This window comes from Petaurus breviceps, unplaced genomic scaffold, assembly GCF_028583685.1.
Source record: "Petaurus breviceps papuanus isolate PSGF00001 unplaced genomic scaffold, PetGlider_PUasm1.0 90601, whole genome shotgun sequence".
In the NCBI taxonomy this organism is placed as follows: Eukaryota; Metazoa; Chordata; class Mammalia; order Diprotodontia; family Petauridae; genus Petaurus; species Petaurus breviceps.
In genome coordinates this window covers 1478889-1495734 of record NW_027187282.1, presented here as the reverse complement: position 1 = coordinate 1495734, position 16846 = coordinate 1478889, and the positions used below count along the sequence as shown (strand labels likewise).

At 37.6% G+C, this 16846-nt stretch overlaps 1 pseudogene; it reads left to right on the top strand.

Annotated features, from left to right (window-relative positions):
- Window positions 1-12878, top strand: part of LOC138142693 (transcription factor IIIA-like) — a 21977-nt pseudogene extending 9099 nt beyond the window's left edge.
- Window positions 12879-16846: the final 3968 nt, after the last annotated feature.

Genomic DNA, 16846 nt, shown 5'->3' with positions numbered 1-16846 from the left:
AAGGCAGTGGGCCAAGGGCTCACTCCCCTACAAGCAAGAGAGATTTGAGGGATCCAAGCTAGTTGACTCCATCTTAGCTGCCCAGCCCAAGAGAACTGATTGAACCAAAAAGTTGGGATTGAAAGTACTAGATCATTTCTGGACAGATTCATGGAGATTCTTGAAAGGCATTCAGAAAAATGGGAGGCATTCAGCCATCAAGGAGCCCTCTGAAATGCTCTTCAGACATGAGCAGGAGGTTCTATTTGCAAAAACCCTGGACCTAAGAAATATCCAGTTCCCCCAGAAGAAGTAAGGAAACAAGTCACCTCATATCTAGAGATTATTAAAAGCAAGAAAAGAGAAAGAGACAGACTGTCCTAGGATTTGAAAAGCAAAGTAAACCAACAAAATCAGAGAGAAAGACTGGAATTAGAAAATATCCCAAAGGACCGCCCTCAGTCAATTGGTGCATAGTGTACTCTCTTTTTCTAATCTATAAAGCAAATAAAATGGATCATAATTCAAAGTAAAATTGTAATCTCTGCTTGTAATTACTTGATTTTACAGTGCATTTGCACAGCTAAGAGAAATATAGCAAAATAGTATAAAATTATTTTTAAAATTATAAAAACAAATTCTTGAGTCATTTGATGTGCTTGGTGTTCCTAGTGTTACAAGATTTTTTTCAAAGTATACAAGGGGATAAAGGTGGAACTTAAAGAAATAGGAGAAGGAATGGTGGAGGAGCTGAACTGAAACACCATAGACTAAAACCCCAGCACAGGCTAAAACCCCACCATGGACTATCCCTAACCACAATTTTCCTACAGTTGAATGAATGTATTTTGTCAGACAAAATTACAAAATAGGAGCATGAGGCAAATTAGAGAACAGAGTGGAGTATGTAATAAATAAAGAGAAGGGAATTCTTATAACTTCTCAGCAAGAAGAGAGGATACAGGATAATGGCAGCGTTGGCAAGGATTGCAAAAGGATAACACAAGAGACTTCCTGCCAGGATGGTCACCTGAATGGGAGGCCTTTGGGACTTCTTTAGAATGTAGCCTGGTAGTTCTGTAAAATGGGCTTTTTCAAACTCAGCGTTTACATCTCTACCTTAGTCTGTTTATTAATTTATTCTCACTTAGTTTGTTCAACCTTAATTGAAGGATTCTCAACATAATGGAACTACTTGACTAGGCCTGTATGACCTAAGAGGTCATAAAGATTATTTTATGTTAAAAAAAATTACTTCTCTTAGTTTCTGACATAATTTTTGTCTATAAAAAAACCTCATTACAATCCTGATCTTGATTCAGGGTCATTTTTTCTGCCTGGCAAACTTTTGTTTAAGCACAAATAAAACCTAAGTTTTTACCTCTATGATTTCTGTGTTGTGGCAGATTTGACAACAGTGACCTACCACATGAACTCAGTGGGAGATATTTCTCCCAAAACACTCAAAAGGACTGGGATCAATGTCTAGTTCCTCTGATTCAGTAAGCTTTGAAGGTCCTAGCTGTCCCTATTATTATTTACCCTCAAATACCAATTGGTAAGGAAGTAATTAGCATTCATTAAATACTTTACCTTTGTAGATATGATATATATACATATATATATATATATATTTGTATAAGCTTGTTGAGGGAATTTATTTTCCTTGACTGTGCATTTTTATTACTGGGAATTTGTTTTTACCCCAAAAAGGAGAGGGAATACCAGAGAAAACAGATTTTGGTTGCTTAGAAATAGATAGGTGATAGGGGTGCTAGAGATGTGAAGTGTTGCATAGGTGTTATAGGAGAAATAGCTCCTTTCTGAATTCACTGGGTGGGTTAACTTCTGCCAAATATGCATTTACCACAATGCAGAACTTATTGAGGTAAAAACCTAGGTTTGATTATTATGCTTGAGCATAGGTTCAGGCCTCAGAGAAAACTTGAACAATCATGAAGATTCTCACAAAGTTTTTTATAGGCAAAATTACATCAGAGTGACAAAGAAATAGCTCTTTTACATACTGTAATCTTATACATTCATCTTAGGCCCTATAAGTTAAAGAGAAGGTAGATATATAATTCCATTCTTCCTTCAATGTCATAAAAGTTGAACAAACTTAGTAAAACAGAGTCATAATTTCATACATCCCCTAAGGAAACAAACTGTCAATAGGTAAACTAAGTCAGGGAACAGATTAAACTACATTTAGAGGGTTCACAAATAGTCTGATTAAGAAGGAGGATTTACATGTGACCAAGGAGTTGGGGACAGTTGAGATTCTTCCTCTGGTTCCTTATTTATTTGTTTGTTTATTTGTTTGTTTTGGAGGGAGGAAGGCAAGGCAATTGGAGTTAAGTGACTTTCCCAAGATCACACAGCTAGTAAGTGTGACAAGTGTCTGAGGTCGGATTTGAACTTGGGTCCTCCTGACTCCAGGGGTCATGCTTTATTCACTGCAGCACCACCTGGCTGCCCCTTCTGGCTTCTTATTTAAGGAATACTTAAGACTCTTAAATAAATTTTCACGCCTCATGGAGCAGATTTGGGTCAGATAAGGTTAATATTAACTAAAATTTATAGGAGTGATGGCCCTGAGTCACAATAATAAAAGGAAAATTAAAATTCCAGGTTTGATTAAAAGTCTGCAAAACCTCTCTTTGATCACTCCCTTATACATTCTTTCAATATCCACCCGGGGCATATTTTCACCAGGCCTTATTCCTATAGGTAGACATGAACATCAGAAGACAGTGGATACAACAAAAAAAGTAATATAACTATGATTATTTATACTGAATTAAACAAAGTCTCCTTGACCCAGCTTGTTCCTAGTCACCCACTCTAAGTGTCCATTAATCAGTTTATTTCATGATCCTTGAGAATATTTTCTCTTGGAGATTCTGGAATAGGCCTCATCTCCAAGGCAGTTCTGAAGAGATATCTTCCTAGTAGATAAGCTTCCTTGGTTCCCTAGATTAGTTGATGTGGTGAACACCATACATTCAAATATTATGGAGCTAACCTTATTAACAACAGAGCTCCAAAAATATCAAATTAGGAACCCAAAATTCACCTAAAATTTTACAGAATATCAGTTTTTACATTACATTTCTTGTTCTTTCTATATTTTTTTGGAGGGAGGAAGGCAGGGCAATTGGGGTTAAGTGACTTGCTGAAGGTCACATAGCTAATAAGTGTTAAGTGTCTGAGATCAGATTTGAACTCAGGTCCTCCTGAATCCAGAACTGGTACTCTATTCACTGCACCACCTAGACACTCCCAAGTTCTTTCTATCTTTATCTGAACCTTATGCCTGACATATAATATTATCTACAAGATGAATGAAAAATCTTACAGAGGACTCATGAAGACCTGAAGTGTAAAATGAGCCCTTATGTCTCTTAATATTATCAGACAGAGACTTCAAAGCAGGAAAATAAATATCATTTTAAAATTTCTTTATAATTATTAATGCAATTTATAGGGAAAATCCTTAATCCAATTTTGAGACCTCATTACTAAAACATAATCAAGGCCTGTGTTCCTTGAAAAAAAAAAGAAAGAATTTTTTTTCCAAAAAATAGTTCAAGGTTGCATAGGTAGAATTCTCGCCTGCCATGTGGGAGGCTCGGGTTCATTTCCTGGCCTATGCAGTTGTTACTTTCCCCAATTGCCCTCCAAAAAGCAAAAAAAAAGTTCATTTGTGTATATTCAATTGAACCTAAAAGATATTCAGTACTTTGTTTTACTTTTTCAGTCTTGTTTTTAGTTCCCTTCAGGATCAGAAGAAAAAAATATCATCTAGGAACATCACATTTATTTATGCTTTTTTCACTGATCTTAATAGAAATATTTGGAAGCCTATATATACATACAGACATATATGTATAAATACATATATACACACATATACATTATATATATATGTACACATTTTACATATACATAATCACATCATCAGGAAAAGAGGTGGTACTGTGCAGACCTGATACTACACATGAATGCTTAATCATTAACAAGAGGATGGATAGCAAGCCTTAACAACATATGTATCTAGCTTCTTAGGTTAGGGAGCTGAAACAAAGAGTGACCACAAATTCAGAATAGTAAATTTAAAACATTAAGCTCTTTCATACTTGCATCCTATCATAGTAATTCAGAGATGTTTGAGTATTGAAACAATAAGATTAATCATTTACAAAAAGCGTTTACAATTCACTTGCCCTATTTCTAGAAGTTTCTATGAAAAGGAGGAGAGACATGGTTATAACAAAATCAAGACTGTCCCTTCAGGGACACAAACCAAGGTGACATAAGCATAACAAAATATATCTTCTTTAGATCTTAAATTATTTTTTGTGACGTTTCTAAGTAAATTGCCTTTGTGCCAAATATCAATTATATTTTTCATTAAGGTATGATCTACCTATAAAGAGGATCATTACAATTATCCTGATAGGAGAATATATCTCATTTTAAATGAGATTACATCATAATTCAGTTTTAGGATAAACTCAATCAAATCAAACATGGATTTATAAACTCAGATAGTATCATTTAAATATCAATTTTCCCAAGAGACATTAGGAGCCAGCAACACAAATTACAGAGCCCACAGCTTTCAGTTAGCTTACTTCCTGATTTATGATAGGACATCCATATTCTCATCCCCCTCTCTCAGGGCCCATGAGAGTCTCCTAGAAAAGGCAAATTGTAAATATAATGATATTATGACTGTATATCCCTCAAATAAAGATTAGAACTAACCCTTCTAATGGTCCTTCAAGGACAGAATTTTGGTATGTTACACTCAAATAATTTTACAAAACAAATTTATTACTATAGCTTCTATTTTGTAAATGTTGCACCATTTGGTAAACATTATAACTTGATAGAATATTGTCTGTCTCAAATTCCTGATGAACATTTCTCCAAAAAGTTTCTCATTTTTCTTCTCTCAATGAAATCAAAACCTCCTTAAACCTCTTTGCCAAATTCCAAACCCTTGACTTTCAAACCTTCATTCACACTCTATTAGTGTAAAGAGATTCCAATTTTCTTTTTTTTTGCAAAAAATATTTATTTTAAAGATTTCTGTTACTGTTTTTTGTAGTTTATATTTTTTAGTTTACATCATTCATTTCCACAAGATTTTGAGTTGCAAATTTTCTCCCCATTTTTCCCCTACCCACCACCCCAAAAGAGCATTCCCACTGAATATCCCCTCCCCCAATCTGCTCTCTCCTTTATCTTCCCCCATCCGCCATCCGACTTTCCAGTAGGGCATGGTGGATCTCTATGCCCCAGTTCCTGTATATCTTATTTCCCAGTTACATGTAAAATAATAATAATTATGATATATATTTTTTAAACATCTGATTTCAAACTTTTGAATTCCAGATTCTTTCCCTACCTCCCTCGTCACCCACCCTTGCTGGGAAGATAAGCAATTCAATATAGGTTGTACTTGTGTAGCTATGCAAAACATTTCCATAGTGGATATATTGTGAAAGACTGACTATATTTCCCTCCATCCCATCCCACCCCCCACTTGTTCGATTCTCTACTTTTATCCTGTCCCTTTTCAAAAGTGGGTGCTTCCAACTTCCCTCCCACCCAGCCTGCCCTCCCTTCCATCATCTCCTCTCTCATCCCTTTCCCCCCTACTCTCCTGTAGGGTGAGATACCCTATTTAGTGTGTATGTCATTCCTTCACTAAGCAAAATTCATTGAGAAAAAGGTTGACTCATTTCCTTTTGCCTTCCTGTTCTTCCCCTCCATTGTAACAGTTTTCCCTTGACTCTTCTATATGAGAAAATTTATCCCATTCTGTCTCTCCCCATCTCCTCTCATTATATTCCTCTCTTGCCTCTTAATTTCACCATTTAAGTATCATCCCTTCCTATTCAATTGGTCCTGTACCCTCTGTCTATGTATACCTGTATACATACTCACATATGTATTCATACATCCATATACCCTCCTATATAGACATATATATGTATGTATATATAAACATACATTTTTATTCCCTTCAAGTATTCTCATACTGAGAAAAGTTTCATAAGTTACAATTATAGTTTTTCCATTTAGGAATGTAAGTAGTTCAACCTTGATAAGTTCCTTACGATTTCTTTTCCCTGTTTACCTTCTCATGCTTCTCTTGCTTCATGTATCTGAATGTCAAATTTTCTATTCAACTCTGGTTTTTTCAGCAAGAATGCTTGAAAGTCCTCTATTCCACTGAATGACCCCTGAAACATGATACTCAGTTTTGCTGGGTAGGTATTCTTGTTTTTAATCCCAGCTCCTTTAACCTCCGGAATATCATATTCCAAGCCTTTCAGTCCCTCAGTGTAGAAGCTACCAGATCCTGTGCTATCCTGATTGTGTTTCCACACTATTCAAATTGTTTCTTCCTGGCTACTTGTAATATTTTCTCCTTGATCCGGGAACTCTGAAACCTGGCTATAATATTCTTAGGAGTTTTATTTTTGGGATCTTTTCCAGGAGGTGATAGCTGGATTCTTTCAACCTCTATTTTGCCCTCTGGTTCTAAAACATCAGGCCAATTTTCCTTGAGAATTTCTTGGAGGATTATTTCTAGGTTCTTTTTTTGATCATGGCTTTCAGGTAGTCCAATAATTTTTAAATTATCTCTCCTGGATCTATTTTCCAGGTCAGTGGTTTTTCCAATGAAATATTTCACATTGCCTTCTATTTTTTGATTTGTTTGGATCTGTTTAATAGTATCTTGATTTCTTATAAAGTCACTAAGCTTCCATTTGCTCCAATCTAATTCTGAAGGAATGATTCTCTTCAGTGAGCTTTTGAGATTCTTTTTGCATCTGGAAAATTCAGCTTTTCAAAGCATTCTTCTCCACATTGGCTTTTTGAGCCCCTCCCCTTTTTTATTAAATTATTTTATTAATTACTTTAATACGTAGTATTTCTTCTTGGTTTTTTTTTTTGGTCTTTATTAATTTGTTTGTTTACTTTTAGTTTACAGGATTCACTTCCACAATTCCTTGAGTTTCAAATTTTCTCTCCCTCCCTCTCCCCCCCCCACCCCAATGGTGGCATACAATCAAGTATAGGATCTGCAAATAGTTTCACATTAGACATTAGTCAGGTTATAAAGAAGGGTTGTATTGGATGGAATAAACAGTGGGAAATAGGAAACAATAACAAACAAGAAAAAAACAGAGAGCAGGTAGTTTGCTTCAATCTGCATTCAAACTCTGTTCTTTCTAGTTATTTCTCTGAATGTAGACATCTCTCTCCATCATGAGTCTTTTGGAGTTGACTTATAACCCTGCATTGCTGAGAAGAGTCATCTATCAAAGTTTGTCATCACATATACGTTGTGTCTCTAATTGTTTTCAAATTTCTCCTGGTTCTGCTCTTCTCACTTTTTGAGCCTCTTTTGCCATTTGAGTTAGTCTATTATTTAGGATGTTATTTTCTCCAGTCAGGTTGTTGATTCTCATTTTATAATTTTTTGCACCATTCTCATTTCTCTTCCCAATTTTTCCTCCACTTCTCTTATTTGGTCTTCAAAATCCTTCTTAAGCCCCTCTATGGCCTATAAGCAGCTTATTCTTTTCTTGTAAGCTTCTGGTGCAGGAGTTCTGACTTTGCTGTCCCCAATCCTTTTTTGTTCCCAAAAAAGGAATCCAGAGTTGGACCGCTGTGCTTGCCAAAGAGTAATTATTTTATACAAATGAGGTGTAAGAGAAAGAATTGATATAGAGGAATTAGATGGCGGAAGAGGGCTGGTGGTCCTGGTAAAACTACATTCATTGAAAATGGGTTCAAGAGGGAACAATACATACAATATCTAGAAGAGTCTAAAAGTCTTCTTAATTCAGAAAGAAATAAAACAGTAAGGGGATAGGGAAGGGGAGATAAGGAAGGGATCTGTATAGGGGAGGGTGAAGGAATAGGAAAAAGGGAGGTATAGAAGTGTGTTTAGATTTATGGGAATGGGATCCTGGGGGGGGGAGGTTAAGTAATAGGAGGGCAAGGTAGTGCGTAGAAGTAGAGGAGGCAGAAGGGATAGGAAATAAGAGATACACACAAACATAAAACTCAGGAGCAGAATTTGTTAGAGAAAGTATATATATATATACCCCCACACATATACGTATATACACATAAACATATATGTATATATGACTATGTGTATATATGCATACATGTTCGTGTGTATATTATAAAGACACGTGTATGCATATATATGTATATATCTCCCTATATAAATAAATCCACACCTAATTGTAGCTTTGGGGGCGGGGTGGAGGGAAGGGGGAAAAAGAACAAAGTAAAAAGTGCACAGCAGAGAACAAAAGAAAATTCACAAGAAAGCAAAAATGAAAAGCTCTCAACACAAAGTGTGGTATTTATCGTACATGTTTTCTTTTTTTCCAGTTTTTTTTATTTTTAGTTTTCAACATTCATTTCCACAAGATTTTGAGTTACAATTTTTTTCTCCCCGTCTTTCCCCAGCCCCACCCCCAGACTAGCGAGCCTACTGAATACCCCTTCCCGGAATCTGTTTGCTCTTAATATCCTTCCCCATTCCCTCGAACTTCCTAGTAGGGCAAGATGGATTTCTATAACACAGTGCCTGTATATCTTATTTCTCAGTTGCATGTAAAAACCAAATTTTTTGTTTTTAAAACTTTGATTTCCAGATTCTTTCCCTTCTTCTCTCCTCACCGACACCCACTGGGAAGATAAGCAATTCAATACAGGTTGTACATGTGTAGTTATGCAAAACATTTCCACAGTAGTTACACTGTGAAAGACTAATTATATCTCCCTCCATCCTATCCCACCCCTCATTTATTCTATTTTCTCTTTCGACCCTGTCCCTTTTCAAAAGTATTTGCTTCTAACTACCCTCTCCCCCAATCTGCCCTCCCTTCTATCATTCCCCCTCTTATCCCCTACCCCCATATTTTCCTGTACGGTAAGATACCCATTTGAGTGTCTATGTTATTTCCTCCTTAATCCAAATTCAATGAGAGTAAGGTTGTCCCATTCCCTTTCACCTTCCTGCTCTTCCCCTCCATTGTAATAGTTTTCTCTTGCCTCTTTTATATGAGACAATTTACCCTAATTTACCTCTCCCTTTCTCCTTCTCCCAATAAATTCCTCTCTCACCTCTTGATTTCATTTTTTAGATATCATCCCTTCACATTCAATTCATCCCGTGCCCTCTGTCTATGTATACATGTACATACATATGCCCACACTCACATATATATTTATACACACATACAGCTTCATATACATGCATATACATGTATACACACACACATATATAAATATATATATATATATACACACATATATTTTCCTTTCAACTGTCCTCATACTGAGAAAAGTCTTATGAGTTACAATTATCATTTTTCCATGTAGGAATGTAAATAGTTCAACTTTAATAAGTTTCTTATGATTTCTTTTTCTTGTTTACCTTCTCATGCTTCTCTTGCTTCTTGTTTTTGAAAGTCAAATTTTATATTCAGCTCTCGTTTTTTTCAGCAAGAATACTTCAAGTTTCTCTATTTCACTGAATGACCATATTTTCCTCTGAAGCATTATACTCAGTTTTGCTTGGTATGTGATTCTTGGTTTTAATCCTAGCTCCTTTGACTTCCATAATACCATATTCCAAGCTCTTAGATCCCTTAATGTAGAAGCTTCTAGGTCTTGTGTTATCCTGATTGTGTTTCCACAATACTCAAATTTTTTTCTTCCTGATTGCTTTCAGTATTTTCTCCTTGATCTGGGAGGTGTGGAATTTGGCTATAATATTCCTAGGAGTTATCTTTTGGGGATTTTTTGAAGAGGTGATTGGTGAATTCTTTCCATTTCTATTTTTCCCTCTAGTTCTAGAATATCAGGGCAACTTTGCTTGATAATTTCTTAAAAGATGTTATGTAGGCTCTTTTTTTGATAATGGCTTTCAGGTAGTCCAAAAATTTTTAAATTTTCTCTCCTGGACCTTATTTCCAGGTCATTGGTTTTTCCAATGAGATATTTCACACTGTGTTTTATTTTTTTCATTTGTTTGGATCTGTTTTATAGTATCTTGATTTCTCATAAAGTTATTAGCTTCCATTTGCTCCAAACTAATTTTGAAGGAATTATTCTCTTCAGTGAGTTTTTTAAATTCCTTTTCCATGTGGGGAATTTGACTTTTTAAGGCATTCTTCTCCTCATTGGCTTTTTTGGGGTCTCTTTTGCCATTTGAGTTAGTCTATTTTTAAGGTCTTATTTTCCTCAGTGTATTTTTGGGTCTCCTTTAGCAGGCTGTTGACTTGCTTTTCATCACTTTCTTGCATCATTCTCATTTCTCTTCCCAATTTTTCCCCACTTCTCTTACTTGATTTTCAAAATCCTTCTTGAGCTCCTCCATGGGCTGTAACCAATTCATATTTTTCTTGGAAGTTTTGGTGCAGGAGTTCCGACTTTGTTGTCTTCCTCCTATTCCATGCTTTGCTCCTTTTGTGCCCCCAAGAGGAATGTATGGTCTGATTGCATTTCCTCTGCTTGCTCATCTTGCCAGTCAATTTTCTTGAGTTTTGAGTTCTTTTCCATGGTAGAACTCTTCTTCCAGAATGGAGAGAGTTTTGTTCCAAATCACTGGGGCTTTCAGAGTTGCCAGAGCTATTAGGAGGGCACCCTCTCTACAGCCCCCACCAGCTCTGGCACACTGGTCACAATACCCCAGGACCAAGACCACAATCAGATCAAACAACCACCTGTAATGGAAATGCAAATTTAAAGATCTTCCCTGCCCCTAGGCTAAAGTGCACCTGGAGCCTGGGGTGGGAGGCTTGTTTTTCAGTAGATACTTTTTGATTGGCCAGTGGGTCCAAAAGGTTGTTACATTCTCTGAGCCAGGAGAAGGCTATATAAGCCCTGATGTGTAGCTTTGTTTTGGGGGGCTCACTTTGAGAAGTGTTCTGTGATTTGATCTGGATTCTAGGAAGCCATTGTCCAGAGCCTCCCAGCTTTGAAAAACTCAAATGTTGAAACCCAGATGTTGATTGGGTATGGATGTAATGGTTGGACAGTTTGGAAAGCTGTCTACTTGATCTGTTTCTGTCTTGATAATTCTGCCTGTATACTTTGAAGTTCAGGGTGCTGACCTTTTTCCCCTGAACAAGGTAAATGATATATGTTTGACTGATTAAAGTAAGCTTGTTAACCCATTTTGAGTTGCCTTCCTTTATCAAAGCAGATCCAAGAACCTGTGGTGGCAGCAAACCCTGAGGACGCTTGGGGTGCTTGCTGCTACACCACCCAAGACTGTGATCCAGATCCAAGCAGGTCAAAGCAAGAGCAATTACCCTCTGAATGGTTGTTTGGTCCCCCTACAATCTGCAGGCCTGGGGCTCCTGAGGCAGCCATGTGGCAGCAACTGCAGCCGCCACACCTCTGCCACTTCTTGCCCCAGGGGCAGGGGCTAGACTACACTCTTCCATCCCCCTGTTCCAACAGAGTTCCCCACTGACCTTTTACTTTGTCTTTGGCATTTATGGGTTGAGAAGTCTGGAAATCACCACAGCTGCTGGGGATTCACTCTCCTGAAGTCTGCTTGGCCACCACTGGCGAGAGCCACCCTGGGGCCAGAGCCACAGGGCTCCTGTGGGACTCTGCTCTGCTCCCATCCTGGTGTGATAGATCTTTCCTGTCAGCCTGCCAGGGTGCTTTCAGTGGGAGATTTGTTTCTTTCTGTCATTTTTGGGGTTCTGTAGCTCTAAAATTTGATAAGTGTCATTTTTTACATGTATTGGAAGTGATTGGAGTGGGAGGTCATGCCAAGTTCGTGTTTTTGCTCTGCCACCTTGGCTCCTCCCTCCCAGGTTTTCTTGAAATGAAAATTTATCACTACATATTTTGAATCTTCTCTTGTGTTGTGCTATGCACATGACATACATTTTTTCCCTTTCTTACTTTATATTTAAGTTTCAATATTTAAGTTTATGGGGTTTTTTTCTTTTCTCTATTCTGTGTTTGAGTTCTGGTGTTTGAATCTAAATTTTTTTTTAAAAAGAAAGAAACATCAGCAGATGAAAGTCCGTCAGTGCCAACATACTAATGAGACATTATTCAATTGGGATTTTTTGTTTTTATTTTCTTTTTGGAGGAGGGAAGGCAGGACAATTGGGGTTAAGTGACTTGCCCAAGGTCACATGGCTAGTGTTAAATATTTGAGGCTGGACTTGAACTCAGATCCTCCTGATGCCAGGGCCAGTGCTTTATTCACTGCACCACCTACCTGCCCCGACTCTATTCAATTGTGACAACAAACACTGTGGAAAATATTTTTCTTCCCCTGGTGACCTAAAACAACATGAAGGATATATGTGCCAAAAGGGTTGTTACTTTGTGGCAAAAACATGAGTTATAGAAACATATGAAGAAAACTGCTAAAGAGGAGATAACATGTGATCTATGTGGGAAAACCTTTAAATACAAAGACTGCTTTAAGCAGCATAAGAAAATCCATGGTCCAGAATAGGAGGTATGCCAATGCCCAGGAGAAGGCTGTGGCATATCATACATAACTGTGTTCAGTCATCAAAGCCATATTCTTTCTTTTCACAATGAATAGCACCCATTTATCTGTGAGCATGTTGGCTGTGGAAAATCATTTGCCATTAAACAAAGTTTTACAAGACATGCTGTTATACACAATCCTGACAAGAGAAAATTAAAGATCAAAGTGAACCTATCCTTTGGAATATGGCACCTGGCCTCTCATCTCAGAGGGCACATTCCTCCCAAAATCAAAGAAACATTGCCTAAAAATGGCAAGTTATCAGATTGTTTTGAAGACATGGTCTCAACTGCTTGCAACACTGACCCTTGGCTAAACATCACATACATAGATTTATGTAAATACCTTTTTTATTAAAAAAATATTTTTTTAAAAAGGACTTTCTTGTGTACACTAAATTTTTTAAAGAAGCAGCAAAAGGAAGCCCTTTTCTCAATCTTTGTGGTGTGCTAGGTGTAGTTTTTTTCATTTATGTATGTGTGACTGGAGACCGCAAATGCTAAGAGTTGATTTTTGAATGTTTTCTGTTTGTCCACTAACCTGTTAGTCTCTGTGCTTATGTCACTCTCAAAGCCTTTGTCAATGTCATTGTATAAACCCTTGTTAACCACTCTGAGAAACTCTGAGCTTTCAAAAGGATTTTTTTCCCTTTACTTCCCAAACACTCTTAGAATCCAGGGAGATAAGAACAAACTCTTTGCAGAAAAACAGGTTCCTGGTTTTACAGCAAGAAAAGAAAAATAAGTTTGTAAGGAAATGTTGGAAATTATAATTGTATAATGTTTATTTGTATGGAGGTGGGTATAAGGTATGTGTATATGTGTATGGTGTTTATTTGGCTGGAGTGAGCTATATGTTTGTATGTGTGTATATGTATATTGGTATGAGAGGGTGGGTGTATGTATGTGTTTGTGTATAGTATGTATATTGGTGTGTGGGGTGGTGTGAAATTTAAGTATATATGTGTTATATCTATTTCTGTGGGGGTGAGGTGTATGTGTGTTTGTATGTGTGTGGCATTTTATTTGTGTTTGGGGTGTTCGTATTGTGTGGTATAATTATTTGTATGGAGATGGATGTGAGGTGTGTGTATCCATATGTGGTATCCATTTGTGTGGCAGGTGGGAGATGCACATATCTTTGTATGTGTATTTGTGTGAGAGGGTGGGTGCATATATTTGTTTGTGTATATTATGTCTATTGGTGTGTGGGGTAGTGTTAGGTGTAAGTAGGTGGGTGTTTTAAAGTGTGTGGTTTAACAGTGGTATAACAAACAAGCACACTAGCATACCCAGGATGGCTGCTAGCACAGGTTCTTTGATCTTCTTTCTAAAGGGGTCAACAATCATACTTTAATATTATATATATGCACATACACATATATATACATACACACATGCATACACATATACACACATATATACACACACATATATGCATACACATACACACATATATACATACATGCATATATACATACACAAGCATACACATACATGCATGCATATATATATATATACACATACACATATATACATACACACACATACACACATATACATATATATAATTCACTTAGTTCAGGGGGAAAAGTCAGCACCCTGAACCTCAGAGAAAATACAAAAAGAAATTACAAGCAGAAAAAAATACAGACAGAGTAAGTAGCACAAATCAACAGACAGGGCTTCTAGCTGTTTGACCAAAGGTATACATACATAGTTACCATAAAGGGAAGAACCAACATCTAGGTTTTCAAAGCTGGGGAGCTCCTTCATGGCTACCCAGTCTCATCTGGCCAAATCACATTAACGCTCTTCCAATAAGTGAGCCCCAAAGCAAAATCTCAAAGTATATATACACTTCTTCAGAGTCAGAGGGCACCACAACCCTCGGAGTGCCTAATTACAAAGTAACAAAAGGTGTTGGCCTTCCTGAAAAACAAGCCTCACCTAATCAAGTTTCCCTTGTTGGGCTCCATGTGAAGCCTATTAATGGGTGGGGAAGTTCTTCAACTTCCATTAACATTACAGTGGTGTATCTATTTCTGTGGGAGGATGAGTTGTACATATGTTTGTACATGTGTCTATGTGTATTTGTGGGGAGATTGAGGTATATATATGTTTATGTGTTTTTGTGTGTAGCATATGTATGTGTGTGGTATGTATTTGTGGGGGTGAAGTGTATGTCATATGTGTCTTTTTGTATGTGTATCTACTTGTATGGGTGTGGGAGGTATGTGCTTTTCTATGTGTGTAGTATTTCTATTTGAATGGAGGATGAAATGTATGTATGGTCATGTGTGTGCATGTGTACTTAGGGGGATGAGGAGTATGTGTGTTTGCATGTATGTGGTATTTTATTTGTGGGTGGGTGTGAGGTATATGTGTGTGTTTGCATTGTATAATATGCTTATTTGTATGGAGGAAGGTGTGAGATATATATGTGTGTGGTGTCTATTTTTCTGGCTGGCGTGAGGTATATGAATGTACATGTGTGTGTTTGTGTATAGCATGTATATTTGTGTGGGGGTAGGTGTAAGGTGTATGTATGTTTATGTGTGTTTGTGTGTGGTATGTTTATGTGTCTTTTTGTATGTGTGTAGTATTTCTATTTGTGTGGGGGGGTGAGGTGTATGTCTAGATAGGTGCGTTTGTATGTATATGTATTTGTGGGGGGGTATGTGTTTCTGTTGTGTGCTATGTTTTGTGGGGGGTGAGGAATGTATATGTATGTGTGTATATATACATATATATGATGTATATTTGTGTCAGGTGGTGGATATATGTATGTGTTTGTGTTGCAGTATATATATTAGTGTATGGGGTGGTATTAGGTATGTGGTATGTCTATGTGAGGGGGCAGTGTGATTGTGAGGTGACAGGTGTTTGTGGCTTGTCAATATGGAGGGGGAGAGAGACAGAGAGAACACATTTCTATGTGATTGTGGGTATATGAGGGGCACATACTGGACAGCTGGACCCCTGCTGTGACCCCACCCTGGTACACTACCCCACTTGACCTTGCCTGCCACTGTCAGTGTCAATGAGCGGATGTGGGGGAGGGTGGAGTGCAGCAACACTGCCAATCTGCCTTGCCTCCCACCCCCATCCCCACCCTCAGCCTTCAATAGACTGGCCACATTGTTGGAATGTCAAATGTACACTTGCCTAAAACATATTTTTATGGGGAATTCACACAGGGTTAGCTCTCACATGGTGGTCAGAAGAAGCAATACAAGGACACTCTCAAGGTCTCTCTTAACTTTGGAATTGATTGTGTGATATGAGAGACACTGGCAAAGGACGGTGTGCCCTCATCAGAGAATGTTCTGTGCTCTGTAAGCAAAACAGAATTGCAGTAGCTCAAAAGAAACATGAGATACTCAAATTTAGAGGTATTTCCACTCCAAATGTTCACATGAACTATTTGTGCTTGACTTACAGTAAAGCCTTCCGAGCCCACATTCACCTGATCAGCCACAGTTGGACACACTGTACCTTGACTTCAAGATAGTGGAGTCACTTTCATCTTCTTCCAGAATGAAGGACAACCAACCAACATGTGAAGGAGGGAGTAGCCACCAATGGGGCCACTGACCTAGGAAAGGGACCAGTCTTCATCCACAACAGCTTCACAGTCATCTGCAACAACTCCATCAGTTTTGAAAAAAAGGGAATTCCCCAGGTTGTCATCAGAGTGTTTGGAGGTTATGCCCCACAGGCCCAACTCAGCAGTATAGGAGCTTGAATCCAAGCTAGGGTCTGCACATTAAAATGCATAGTGGTCAATTTCACATTAACATCTCAATAATAAACTCTCCAATACTGCATTAGACCATTTGGACTTACGGAGTTCCCATTTTACCTTGACTTCCATAAATATGCCCAAGGTCCCCAAAGCAGAAATGTTTATCTCACTTAATTCATGTGAACAACCACTGTGTGTAATAAACAGATGGGGGGACCATGGAAATATCACTGCACAATCTTGACTGTCATCAGTGTAAGCAGAGACCTTCTTGTGGAGACCAAGTGGATAATTAAATCTTGTTCTAACTTTTAATGAGAAAAAGAACCATTCATCGGTAATAAAGTTGTATACAAGTTTGCCTGCTTACATGTTGACTCATTTAGCAAACCTTTAGGGGTCAATTCAACAAATTCAGTCCACCGAACACTGATGAAGTTTTGTTTCTATATTCACAGAACAGGAGAAGAAGAAATTGGAATAAACAAGAATCCCTTCCCTCAAGAATTTTCTTGGGGGGGTTCGAATTTGGGAGGG